The sequence below is a fragment of the Mytilus edulis genome, chromosome 14 (assembly GCF_963676685.1).
Source record: "Mytilus edulis chromosome 14, xbMytEdul2.2, whole genome shotgun sequence".
NCBI classification, from domain to species: Eukaryota; Metazoa; Mollusca; class Bivalvia; order Mytilida; family Mytilidae; genus Mytilus; species Mytilus edulis.
In genome coordinates this window covers 49,932,320-49,947,122 of record NC_092357.1, presented here as the reverse complement: position 1 = coordinate 49,947,122, position 14,803 = coordinate 49,932,320, and the positions used below count along the sequence as shown (strand labels likewise).

The 14,803-nt window shown below is 30.6% G+C and overlaps 1 long non-coding RNA gene across 2 annotated transcripts; it reads right to left on the bottom strand.

The window, feature by feature from the left end:
- Positions 1 to 2,377: 2,377 nt before the first annotated feature.
- On the bottom strand, positions 2,378 to 13,906 carry LOC139503164 (uncharacterized). 2 transcript variants are annotated; one of them, XR_011659046.1, is made up of 4 exons: positions 13,592 to 13,906; positions 8,551 to 8,707; positions 6,498 to 6,575; positions 2,378 to 5,175 (listed from the first exon to the last, which is right to left on the bottom strand). It is a non-coding gene; the product is annotated as an uncharacterized lncRNA (long non-coding RNA). The 2 variants fall into 2 exon arrangements; XR_011659045.1 differs by lacking the exon at positions 13,592 to 13,906 and having other exon boundaries at positions 8,551 to 9,793.
- Positions 13,907 to 14,803: the final 897 nt, after the last annotated feature.

Sequence of the window (14,803 nt, the reverse complement as noted above, 5' to 3'; positions counted from 1 at the left end):
TGATACTGGCGATTTAATTTTAAAACTATCAAAAACAATGAATTTATTGAAAATTATTTTCTTGATTGAAGATGTTTTCAATATTCATTATAACCAGTATATTTAGCAAAACTGGCCATGTTTAAACAAAATGATAAAATAAAATCGTTTATATATTAAACGCAGTGCATAAGGGAGTATAATAATATTCAGGTTATATGTTTTAAATCTACTGTTTGCAGCACTTGAGAGGTCAATTTCAACGTGGTAAACAATCGGTTAAAAAATTTGCAACACTATTTTGAGCATGACATGCATGATGCAAACGCTGTTCAATAATAAATTCAAAAACCAAACTTGCTCAATGTTTTTATAGGGACAACATGACGCCATCAATGCTAATGTAGTTTAACAAATATCATTTCTTGTTTGTCAGCTTATTTAAAAGTATTTGTTTATAATCAAGTTAACTGAGATTTACAATTGACCCTTTCATGACCGCCAATTATGATTACATATCTATAATAATAATATAGAGACTAGGAAATGTAGAATGATTGCCAATACAATTATAATCATTAGTTATTCTTTAACAGGTGTCTACTAATATGCAGAATGCACTAGAACTGAAGGCAATGTCACTGATGCTATACAAATACCCACTGCATGAAATGATGCATTTAATATAAAATTAAATGCATATGTTATGCATATTAAATTTCAAATTACAAAAAATATTATGCATTTACTTTGCTGGAAAATTTCTAATTTAATATAGATTTAAACTAAATTTAATATTGCAAATAAATTCCCAAATTTCAACCTAGTTTAAAGGTATTTTTAAATCTAAATAAATTTCAAATTTAAAGAATTTAAGTATACACTAAATTTAAATAAATTTCTAATTTAAAGAAATGTTTATGTAAATTAAATTTGAATAAATTTGAGATTTAAAGAATTTTTAATATAAATTAAATTTGAATAAATTTCAAATTTAAAGAAGTTTTGATATAATTTAAATTTGAATAAATTTGAGATTTAAAGATCTTTTAATATAAATTAAATTTAAATAAATTTCAAATTTAAAGAATTTTAAATATAAATTAAATTTAATTAATTATGTAATTTAATTACATGTAAATTCAAATAAATTTCTTGTTCATGACTTATTTAAATTAGAACTTCCATCAAATTTAATGCAATTTAAAGTCAATATAATCCTGTACAACTACTTACAAAACAATAGTGCAAATGAATAATAAAGAAAAGGCAGAATTTTTCCCTCTGCTTTTTGGAAAAGGGATGTTGGGGATTTGTTTTTACTTTAACCCAAATATCTGTTTTGAAAATATCTAATTAAATAAAAAAACAAAAATTAGGAAAAACAGGAATTTTTAATGGTGATAACTTTGTAGCTACTGTACATATAAAATTGATTCTCCAACTTTTCTGATCCATGTTTACAAAGTATTAGACTTGAAAGGCATGGATTGCTGCTCTGTGTATTTACAGTAGAATAATATTTGTGGTTTCAAATGGCAATGTGCAAATGTATAATTTGTCAGTAACATTGAAGACTGTATTTTTCAGATGAAACTTAAACAATAATCCAACAAATACATGTCACTCATTTGCAAAGCTCAATACCATTTTGTAAATATGCCTTTACCTATATGTAAAGAATTGCAACGCACCTGAATTTATATAAGAACTTGAAGAGTTACAATCTAAGACATACAAAAAACACAAACACCAGATATAAACTATAGGACAAGGCTATCTATGTGTGATTTGGATTTTGACAATGGCAGCAATATACAATACAGGAGATAACAAAAACTTTTGGACAAAGCATAACCATACACAACAATTTCTAGCATTTTCTTATTGTCATCCTGTCCTGGGCATAGTTATTTTCACTTATTACATTGGTTGCAATGAATTACATTGATTTCCCAGTTAGATAAAAACCGATAATTTCACATGTGAAATAAACGTGGTTATTTCACTCTCTGACGTCATACAACAATAGGCGTTGTCAAGACGTCGATAACGTCGGATCAAAACAAATTGTCAATGCGTAGGAAAAAGATATAGTTCCTTACATTTTCTACATTAATTTCATAAAAAAAAGCCATTTGCCAATGTAATAAAAAGAATAACTAATCGCCGTATTTGAATATTAAAAATAAGACAACTTGTGACCGAACGCCGCTATGGATTAAACTCGTGCTGCGCACTCGTTTAATCCATGCGTCGTTCGGTCACGCGTTGTCTTATTTTTGATATTCAAATACGGCGATTAGTTATACTATAATTCTAATCGGGTCAGAATAATAAAAAAAAACAATTTTGAGTTATCTCCCTTTGTATATACTTCAATAAAAGAAACAAAGTATCTAACAAATTAATTTTATTCAGATACTGACAAATTAGAGTTGTTTTGGTGATAAATTAAAATAAAATGTCAAAAAGTTTGTTATACAATTTTAAAAACATTTAAAACAAATAAAAAAACACTTTTGTTTAAAAAAAGTCAAGTTCTACATCAAAGAACCTCATCAAATTCAAACTAATTAATAAAATAATGGTTATTGACAAATTAACATGCTTACTTGTATAGATTATTTAAGAATCATAACAATTGGGTTATAACAAAAAGCAAACATAGGCACCTCTAAATTTCAAGTTTGGCATCATAAAAATATTAATGAATAATCTCCCCTGCTAGCATTATTTGTCAATTTTAAAAACTTTAAAAAGCAAAAAACAAAAAACATAACATTATTTACATGATTAACATAATTCGTAAATTCACAAGAGTGCACACACTGAAATGTCTCGCCTTCTTTACTTATCATTGATATTATGTTGATAGTCCTAAGTATAAAGCTTTATTAAAAACTGTCACATAAACTTAACATTAACCAAGATAACTAAACAAAGAGCAATGAACCATGAAAATGAGGTCAAGGTCAGATGAACCATGCCAGGCAGACATGTACAGCTAACAATGCTTCCATACAACAAATATAGTTGACCTATTACTTATAGTTTTAAAAAAATAGACCAAAACACAAGAACTTAACACTGAGCAATGAACCGTGAAAATGAGGTCGAGGTCAAATAAAACCTGCGCGACTGACATATAGATCATAAAATATTTCCATACACCAAATATAGTTGACCTATGGCATATAGTATTAGATAAAAAGACCAAAACTCAAAAACTTAACTTTGACCACTCAACCATGAAAATGAGGTCCAGGTCAGATGACATCTGCTCGCTAGACATGTACACCTTACAATCATTCCATACAACAAATATAGTAGATCTATTGCATAAAGTATGAGAAAAACAGACCAAAACACAAAAACTTAACTATAACCACTGAACCATGAAAATGAAGTCAAGGTCAGATGACACCTGCCAGTTGGACATGTACACCTTACAGTCCTTCCATACACCAAATATACTAGCCCTATTGCTTATAGTATCTGAGATATGGACTTGACCACCAAAACTTAACCTTGTTCACTGATCCATGAAATGAGGTCAGGTCAAGTGAAAACCGTCTGACGGACATGAGGACCTTGCAAGGTACGCACATACCAAATATAATTATTCTATTACTTATAATAAGAGAGAATTCAACATTACAAAAACTCTGATCTTTTTTTTCAAGTGGTCACTGAACCATGAAAATGAGGTCAAGGACATTTGACATGTGACTGACGGAAACTTCGTAACATGAGGCATCTATATACAAAGTATGAAGCATCCAGGTCTTCCACCTTCTAAAATATTAAGCTTTAAAAAAGTTAGCTAACGCCGCCACCCGATCACTATCCCTATGTCGAGCTTTCTGCAACAAAAGTTGCAGGCTCGACAAAAAAAACATCCTGCTGCTCGAACATTGATTAAAATTTCATTCCAAATGCTGTATGCAAGAATAAAAATAATAAGGTGTAATGAAATACTTCAAATATGTACAATTGAATAAAATAGCACACAAATAAACTTTTATCAACAAAATTATGTAATGTCAAGCAAAAAATTATCAATATTGAATATGTACTTGGACAATTGAAGAAAATAATAAGTTTATATGCTTATAAATATATTTGGTGTATTGACTGTCTCCTGATTAGTTAAAATTTTTTAGTTTTATTTTCAATTTTTTTTGTTTACAAATTTTATGAAGTCAACATGTGCATGATGTGTGTACTTTGTTATTATTTATATAAATAAAATAAAAAAATTCTTTGAGCCTTATTTTTGATAGAAATTTATTTATAATGAATGGCAATAACTTATTTTGATTTTATTGAACCATAAAATTAATTTTCAACTATTTACATTTTACATAATCCTCTTCGCAGATTATCTAATGTGAAGATTCAAAAAGTTATCTCCCTTTGACCAAGCGATTATAAATAATGTGAAATCTTACAGGAAAAATCTTGACAGCAAATACAAGACACTGAAATGAGCCACACTCAAATTATTATTCAGCATTTAATTAATTAGAAAAGGCAACAGAAAGTTTAAGTAAAAAGAAATATGTGTAGCTTAACCAAACACATTAACATAATCTGATGTCACCGATATGCTGCACTTGTAAATAATTTTAATAAAAAATGCAAATGTTGAAATAAAAGAGCAGTAATTCATTTTTTTACTTTAAAACATAATCAAATTCAATAAACCAAACCACTTCATTTTAAGGGTTCCCCCCTTAAACTGAAAACTGTCAACTATAATTCAAAAGTAAACATGAAGGTATTTTTGTTCTTGCAAATTCCAAAAGTGTACCTTTGAATTGGTCCTTATTAAAATTTAAAGAAATTTTTATTGATATCTCTCAATTTTGTGTCATATGCCCTTAAGTAAAAATCCATGCAAGTTCTGTACATTTCTTGTGACAAGGCCTCTCTGATTTACTTGGACCTCAGCTCTTTGCCTTGTGCATTCAGCTGTCTCTGGTATTTACAGTCTAGTAAATGACTTTAGTTTATCCATGTAAGATTTAAAATCTTGTGACAGTCAAATCCCAGTTGTGATCAGGCGAGTTTATCTACAGAATCACTGTCCCAACTTGACATTAAATCAATTTGCATGGCCTTTCTAAGTTTGTCCTTTTCTGACACTGGCAGTTTCTTGGTTTAAAGGGCCTTAGCTCTATTTTGTAGCTTCTGTAATAAAGTAATAAAAAAAAATGTTTAATTTTATTAAATTGACAAGTGATATATATGTGACAAAACCAATAATTTTCTGCATGCAATTATTCTATCTTAATGCAGTTGTAATCAAAATCATATATTTAAAAGATATTCTAATGAGTGACCCAAAAATATCTCGTGGAATAACTCTATAAAAAGAATAGCTAGAAGTTGTGATAAATTTTTTATTTTCAATGGACCATGAAATTGGGGTCAAACCATTAATTTATCCTTAGAAAGATCATAACATAAGGCACATGTATATTCATTTTTAAGTTGATTGGTCGTTAACATCATTAACAACTATCCTGACCAAAAACTTTTACCAAAACTTGAACCTAAAGCAGAACAGATGAAAGAATAAACAAACAAAAGCATGGATCATTAAACATAAACCCCTTCTACTATTGTAGGCTGGCATAACAATTTATTACAACTATTACACATTGTGATTTATTTATCAACATCAAAAAAATTATTGATTTGTATCAGTTTAGTTTTTCAATTATATTTTAAAACTAACTTCTTCTATCATTGTTTGGTCTTATTCACGGTGTAGAATATATACAACTTTTATAATTTGATGTGTGATCCCTTCAGGGGTTCAGGCTTATATTTTGGCAAGTGTTTGATGTGTCTATGGGCACTATGGAGGTCTAAAATTAGGTAGCACCCCATTTTTTACCTAGGGAGATTGATATTGGAATAGCTCATTATTGAGTTTGTTGTCTATATCAATTTCAATATAAATCACAATATCAGGTACAGCAATTTTTTTTTCTTTTGACATATAAGAAGTATTTGTAAATAGTATTAAAATATAATCAGCTGTATACAATATAACCAAAACAAAAATCTGAGACTGGATTACTGCCCTTTTATCTATTTATTATTTGATCTATAAAATAATATTTAATCAATAGAAATGTGAAAATTTCAAACAAGATTTAAGTCAGTTATTGTTTGATTTGGCTAATTCTACTAAATACACAATTATTTTGATTTTTGTTGTTGTTTTTTTTTTCCTGCAATTATTTTGTAACACTCTAATAAAAATGAGTATGAATTCAATCCTCCATGATTCTATTCATGCTATTTGTTAGATGTCTCTACTCTCATTGGCAACAACACTTCATCTCCTTATAAATTAATTTTTGCAGGCCTCAACTAACAGTATTTTCCATAAAATATATAAAACAATAAAAAGCTAGTACAATCATGACAATGAGTACTATTAATTTATCCCAAGACTTGGTCTGGTCATGTCAAATTAATGTAATCATCAAATAGCTTACTTCAAAATAGAACCAGCTGCTGTTTTACATGTCCAGACTAGATTGTTTATGCCTATAAGCATCACAAACAGCTGCTTACTGCAAAATAAAACATAAAAAGTTCCTAAAATAAATGTGTATTGCCAGGAGATAATTAGTTGAATTTAAACATTCATATTATATTTGTTAAACTTGGTCTAAGGAAAGGGTGTACAGGATTTCCAATACTCAATATATATATATATGTCTAGCGGGACGGCTGCAGTGCAGGCGATTTGGTGTCACGATATCACAGTAGCATGGGTTCGAATACCCGCGATGGAAGAACCAAAAATTTGTGAAAGCAAATTTACATGTACAGATCTAACATTGTTAGGTTGATATTTAGACGAGTTGTATATATATATATACATGTATATAGCCCAGGTGGTCGTGTGGTCTAGCGGGACGGCTGCAGTGCAGGCGATTGGGTGTCACGATATCACAGTAGCATGGGTTCGAATCCCGGCGAGGGAAGAACCAAAAATTTGCGAAAGCAAATTTACAGATCTAACATTGTTGGGTTGATGTTTAGACTAGTTGTATATGGCAGATTCCATATAAGAAAGTGAAACAACTCCCATAAGCATGTTAGGCAAAAATCATACGCAGTGAACTTCTGTTTTTGAATATATGCTTTACTAATAAAGATAAAGACAATTTGACCCCAAAAAAAATTATGAGCATCATCCTTTTAAAATAAACGAAGCCTTAAATGTTATGTTTCTGACATAAGATTTGACAGACTTTATTATTTCTGACATAAGATTTGACAGACTTTATTTTTTTATACATAAGATTTGACAGACTTTATTTTTTCTGACATAAGATTAGACAGACAAATTGAGTTTCTGACATAAGATTTTGACAGACTTGATTCTGACATAAGATTTTGACAGACTTGATTCTGACATAAGATTTTTCATACATAAGATATTTTGACAGACAATATATATTTGTTTTTTTTGACTGACATTGGAAATCAAATCCTAGTTGAAAGTCATTTTTAAAACTCCTGGAAAATACTGCAGCCTAACATCTAACAAGATTTCACCTCAGGTCAAATTACTTAAATTGTTAGCACATTCAAATGTTTCAGACATAAGAAAACAAGTTAGACAGATCTTATGCAGGAAACATATAAGTTTAAATTATTGCTTGAATAAAGTTAAATAAATGAATCAACATGGGTTTTTTCTTATGCACAGCATGATTTACAGTTTTAACTGGCATATATTGGAACCAACAATGATTTTGAAAGTTTTTACAGCGATGTTCCTGACGTAAGATTTATTGACAGACACCGAGCTATAAAGCAAGATATTTGAAAGTGAAAAAAAATATATATCACAGATGTTTTTGACTAAAAAAAGTAACAGATTTGGGAACAGGGATGTTTGAATAACCTGACTACACTAGTAAATACCAGTATACAAGTGTCAACATAAAGCATTGCAACACATAAACATTGTGTAAAAAAAATGGGAGTTAATTCTGTCAAAATTTTTGCATTTTTTCAACTTGTTTTTATCATTTCTACTTTAAACAGAAACAATCATATCCAAAAATTATTTTTATAATTTCATCTAACATCATTATTCATCAAAACATTCACAGATTATCTTTCAAATAACAGTAATTATTATTTTTATCTATTTATTCATTTTGACAGACATTTCCATTTCTTACATGGAATCTGCCATATATATATATATATATATTTTACAATGTTTGGCTATTTGAAACATTATGATCACATGCATATATGTATATATTCTGACAGACATTTCAACATACATGTAATATACATAAGGTATATTTATAGATTTTAACAAGGCTAAGTAAGTATATAAGCTGATAATACTAAAAAGGCATATATGTACATGTAACTCTATCTTTTATCAAAGACAATGGCACGTCTCTATTTGAATTACCTGACTTACAATGTACATTTATATCTTTTGAAAGATTTTTAAAATCATAAATTCAGAAAATGTAGACAAAATATATATATACAATATACAATGATATATACCTTTATATGTGAAGGAACATGGATGGCTGTTGTATTCCCTTATCTTTGAGCATCTGTTTCTGCTTGAAATCGATTCTCTGTAACAATTGGTGCAATTCTTCAATTTTTTGACTGTCATCAAGATTTCTGTTTGGGAATCCATCATCTTCTTTATTAGCTAAGTAAAATAAAAACTTTTTGAGAAAATGTAAATATTCAACATGATGTTCATACAAAATGATATTAAGTTTAAATTCTTTTATATAAATGCCTTTTAAACTTGAGTCGCTGAACTGTAGTAACATGTATATGTTACAGTAAATAGGTGAAATTAGGAATTACATGTAATTACTAAACACTTCAGTAAATACCTGTAATTACTAGCCAATTTAGTAATTACATGTATTTACTAGTTGTTTCAGTGATTACTGGTAATCACTGATTTTTTTTGTCATTTTTACAGCTATTTACTAACTTGATGTTTTTGTTTTAAAATTAAAAACATAATTCAAGATATCAAATAAGAAAGTAAAGGGGTAGGGATTTTAACGGCGCTAACTTAAGGATGTAGGAATATAATGCACATCCAAAGTGCATACTCTTTAGTGTTTGTGAATTGAAACTGGAAAATGGTTGTTTTATAGGTTTTGAAACTCCGTAAATATATGTATGCAAGACAATGATATCTATCCAAAATCAAACTAAAATCTCCATCATGCACTGTGGCTCAAAACTTTAAAAAAAACTTTCTCCAAATATCCTGAATTTCTACCAAACTTCATGAACTTGGACAGAAGCTAAATGTTTATGATCATAAAATAATATCCAAAAGTAAAGTTTGAAAAAAAAATCCTTTTTTTCGTATATTACTTATAAATGGACTAGTTTTGTCCCAGTTAACATTACATACACTCTGTAGTTAAAGTTTTTAAAACATTAGATTTTATAAACCATCCTGGATTTTTACCCAATTTTGACTGAAGCTTCTTACAGTACTAGTCAACAGATAGTATCTAGAGGAAAATTTTAATATTTTTTCCTCATTTTTGTTGAGCCTGCGATTAACAGCAAAAGTAACCGAGACTAAATGTATTTGTTCTGCAAAAACCCTTACAATTTTAATAGCTTAATACATCGATAACCCATCTCCAGCTAGGGGTTGATTTGAAGGTCACATGAATACGTATTCAATGAGGTCCAAATATTCACTTGCAAGTGTACAACTCATCAACCTTGTTTCTCAGCTAATTTAACAAAATAAAACCAGAATGGCTGCTAACAGTGAATTATAATTTTACAATATCATTTTTATAAATGATTTAACAACAAAAAAAAGATATTTTTTTTTATATATCTCGAAGCTAATGCACATAACAGTTTATTCCAGTTCTTAACCTACATAACATGACGTTGCTATAATAGAAAACACTCGAGACAACCGAAAGGTGCACGGTCGCACTAAATACCAATAATATGTTATTAAGCCAAATAAAATAATGTATCCTAATTGATAGATTGATATGATGCGTATATAATATAATTGTTTAAAAGATGTGAATAACAGAATAAATGAGAGACACATGATCTCCAGAAATTAACTAGTAAAGATAATAAAGTATTTTCCTGGTCTACTTTTTGGTCTTAACTTACACTGTTATTATAACAACATTACAAAAAAAAAAAAACGCGGGACATGACCAGATAATAAATATAATTTTTCATACGTACAAATCAAGTTGATCGAGTTACCTGGACTCATAATATTCACATAATAGGCAGCAACCATTTGATTTTCTGGGGGGGGGGGGGGGGGGGGGGGGGGGGCTATGGTTTTTTTTTGGAAAAAAAAGTTTGTTTCCAGGTTTTGGTGAAAAAAATAATTTGTTTTGGACCCTGAGTAAAAAAAATTGTTTGTTTCACCCTCAGCTGCCACTATGTGTAATGCTAAAATTGAAAGAAAAAAATTGTCTTCGGTTTGTCGCTAAAAAAATAGATTGTTCTTCGCCGAAGGCGAAAAAAAAAGTTTGCACAGAAAAAAAAACCATAGCCCCCCCCCCCCCCCCCAGAAAATCAAATGGTTGCTGCCTTAGTATAACCCTTAATATATATTTCTCAAATTATTGCTTTAATAGTAAGCATAGGTACTTGGGTACAGGACATTTTTTTTACCCTACCCTTTTTTTCCAAAATCTGTTATATTTTCGTTTTCTCACTTTCGTATTATTTATTTTTTTCGCGTCTGTCTGTACGTGTCATTAGAACATAAATACACTACAAATTACTTGGTTTTGCTATTTACTATCAATTCCAAGTTTACTATCCACAGCGGTCACGGATATATTACTAAAGAGAGTGAATTTTAAAATAGAAAACGAAAAAATAACGGATATTGGAAAAAAGGGGGAGGGTAAAAAAAATGGTGACATCCCATTAGTCTGACAACCATTATTCGGACAGCCCAATACTCCGACAACATGTACTATTCTGACAGCCCATTATTACGACAACCCATTATTCCGACAGCCCATTATTCCGACAATATGCGTTTTTCTTAGTGTATGGATAAATTTTCTCAAAAACGAAAAAAAAACCAACTCCGCTCTCTGATATTTGTGGTTGTCCGTTTTGATTCCAATTATTTTTTGCATGCGGACATTAATTTTGTCTCAGTATATTGGAGTTGATACACATGATTATAGCAACTGCTCAGTCCTTAACCTCGCCCCTCTTTCGTTTTGCGTGTCTAGTTACTTTATTTATCTTTATATTTCGTTGTTTGTGTGTCTACTATCAGTCTGTGCTGTTCTAGCTCGCTATTTCTTGCATGTGTGTCTTGATCTACCTTCTTTTCACTAGATCTTCGAATACCCCTTTTAGCGTATCAGGGGAGTGAGGTTCCCCCACTATGAACTACATAAATAAATAATACATCGGAGTTGGAAAACACTACCCGCCCTCTTTGGTCGCAACACTTTCTCTCCTTGTATCACTCATCTGAGTTTTATTTAAATTTATTTTGTTGCAGAAATAATGGGATAAAATAGCGTCAGTCAAAATTAGAAAAACAAACGGAGACAAATACGTACCCAGAACCTAAAAAATAAGAAGACAAATAGGACGAAATATGTGCTCAGAAAAGATGAGCAATTCCAATCATGATCAATCATGAATACGGTATCATGTTCGGGAATGAGAATCCACGAAATACGGAGACAGTACATGTAGCACTTCTAATAGCGATCGTTCAGACATAATCCGAGAGATGACACTCAATATTTTGTTGGGAGACCGATTTTGTATCCTAAGATTATTTTAAATTCTAGAAAGATATGCCTCTTTTTTAATGATTGGTGGAGATGCAGGACTGCATGATGATTTACAACAAAACTTATTACGAAAAACAAATATGACGGACATGAATATTTCGGCAATTTCTATCTAAATATGCATAAGGAAAAGTGATATCGGGTCAGTGACTGTATATGTCATAGAAATATACAGTCAACGCATTTTGACTGCTCAAGTAGAACGAGTGCAGCATAAAAGACAATAACAAACTAGTAGAATAAGACAATGTGTGACATTCTTGTCCTTGTGTCTTTGTCAAATTGTTTAATTGTAAAAACTTAGTAATATGTGTTTTGTGGGAAACTTATTTTTCATTTAAAAATTGGTTTCAAGAAGAAACATATTTAGATATCATTGATTTTAAGAAAGGTAATTTATATGTTAATTCAGAATCGGTGCTCTTCCATTACATGAAGAATTGAAAATGCTAAATACTAAAAAAATCGTATTGTACAGCTGATAAAGTTTAGGATGAGCGTCATTTTTCAATCGAATGCTCACTTCATTATAATTTGAGGGAGGAATTCTTTCGCCATATTTCTAGCACATATCAGAACTTTAAAACGTTAGACAATTATGATTAATTTCGAAGTGAACACAAGAAAACTTTACTATTATGGAGAAAAAAATGAGGATCATATCGTTAGTTCTTTTGAATAATGTAGTACATGTCTGGATACTGACTGTTAATTGATATTAATACGTATTTTTTTTTATATTTTGTCTTAGCTCCGATTGTGACTGAGGGTTATAGTGCTATAAATATAATTATATCATATTAGTATTGTAATATCTTAATGTTGACACAATCATTAGACTGGCCGCCGCTTCGAAAAAGTGGGGGTATACTGTTTTATCTCTGTCTGTCCGTCCGTCCAACCGTCCATCCGTCAGTTCGCCGCCCGTCCCATAACTATTTTCGTTGCATCTTTTTCATGAACTACATTACAAGGATTTCTGAAAGGTTTATTGAAGTCAGTTATATCGTGTGATGCTTTTTCAAACTCATTACTCATTACATGACAGCCAAGTTGAAAACTTTTGTCACATTTTTCTCAGGTACTACAATACCATGATTTCTGATATTTAACTTCAAGGTTTATATAAGTCAGTTATACTGTGTAATGCTTTTTCAGATTCACAACTCAAAAACTTTCTATCTACCGAAATATTTGGGCAGGGTATCATCAGTAGCTCGCGCCATCAATGCTTGTTGTTGATTTACATAGATCCTTTAATTTGGAAAATAAAATATTATTTTCTGTTTTATTCTATATACAGATTTCGAATTGAGAATTAACATTGAAAGTATACGAACTACCTTAGCCTTGTATTATATATACGGAGTTATTTCTTAAAATATGTTATTACAAATATAAACGTAATAATACAGACAGACACATTTTATTTTACCCTGATATCCTGATACTTGACTTGATAAGTGTCGGAATTATAGGTTGTCGGAGTATTGGGCTGTCGGAGCAATGTGTTGTCGGACTATTGGGTTGTCAGACTAATTGGTTGTCGGACCAATAGGCTGTCGGATTAATGGGCTGTCGGAATAATGGCGTGTTACCAAAAAAAAAAACAAAGTTCCGATGATAGTAAGACCCTTATTACTATACACATCCTTGATTCATGACAGTGATATATGCATTATAAACTGTATACAGAAATATACAAGATATTGACTTCTAAATTAACTTAATGTTACCTCAGTTACTGACTCCATGTTGACATTATTGTGTAATGTTGGTGTTAAATGAGATAGGTGTTGAAATTTTTCGTCGAATAACTGAATTTGGTGTGTCGATATCTTCTGATCCTCCACATGCCCCGGGCAAATCCAGAGGCGCTAACCGGGCATTCTTTTGCATCTGACCGAGAAGACTTTCAGAAGGACTGTATAGACGAATCTTTAATTGTTTTAGAACCTTCATCAGACCCGAGTCTTGCATGGAGATGGACACTGATAGACTTAAGTACTGGTACATTGTATTAACGATTTCACTACGAGGAATATCATCATCTTCAGAATGTGAGAGACAAGGCAAATCCGCCAGACGACATATCCAGACAGACTTAGTCAATGATGCAAATAATATTCTTGTAGACTTGTAGCCAGACTGGTATATATATATATATAAGCAGACTGGTGGACGTGTAGGACATGAAGGCAAACTGTTAGAAACGTAACCTGGCGGGTAAACATGTAGATCGACTTGTAAACACGGAGACAGACTGACGGACACATAGAGACCGCGGTTAAAACGTAGTGACTTGTGGACATAGCCAGACTGTTGAAAATCATATGGACAGACTAGGGGTCTATAAGAAAGACTTGTGAAAGTAAAAACAGACTAGTGGATGATTGAAAAACTGGTGAACATGTAGACAGACTTGTGCAAATGTAAAGTGACAGAAAATATTTGTCAGCCTAAAAATCTAATTCTAACTCTATTGGGTTTGATTTTCAGACTTACATGTATATGAATACGAAATCTATATTCTTTGGGGGGGGGGGGGGGGGGGGTATTATGTTGTAGGGCAAGCTAGGGTAACAGTTATCAGAGCCCCCCCCCCTTTTTTCAAATAAACGAATTTTTTTATTAATCTTCATTTTGTCGGATTAGAAATGTTCTATGATCTCATCTATGATTTAAGTATAAACTAAAGGACACTTTTTTACTTGGTTGTGCTATAATGGATTTAGTATTACCATTTTTTTCAGTTAAGAACAAAAATGAAAATAATGGATTATTTAAGGTTCTCTCATTAAAATATTCAACATAATGATTCTTTATTTGCAAAACAAACAAAAAACAATTTTGATTATGGCAAATACATAGACTAAACAAACATAATGAAAAATTGTAAGGTTAAATTAACTGTAATATTTATTTCCAAAATAAATTCAACATCATGT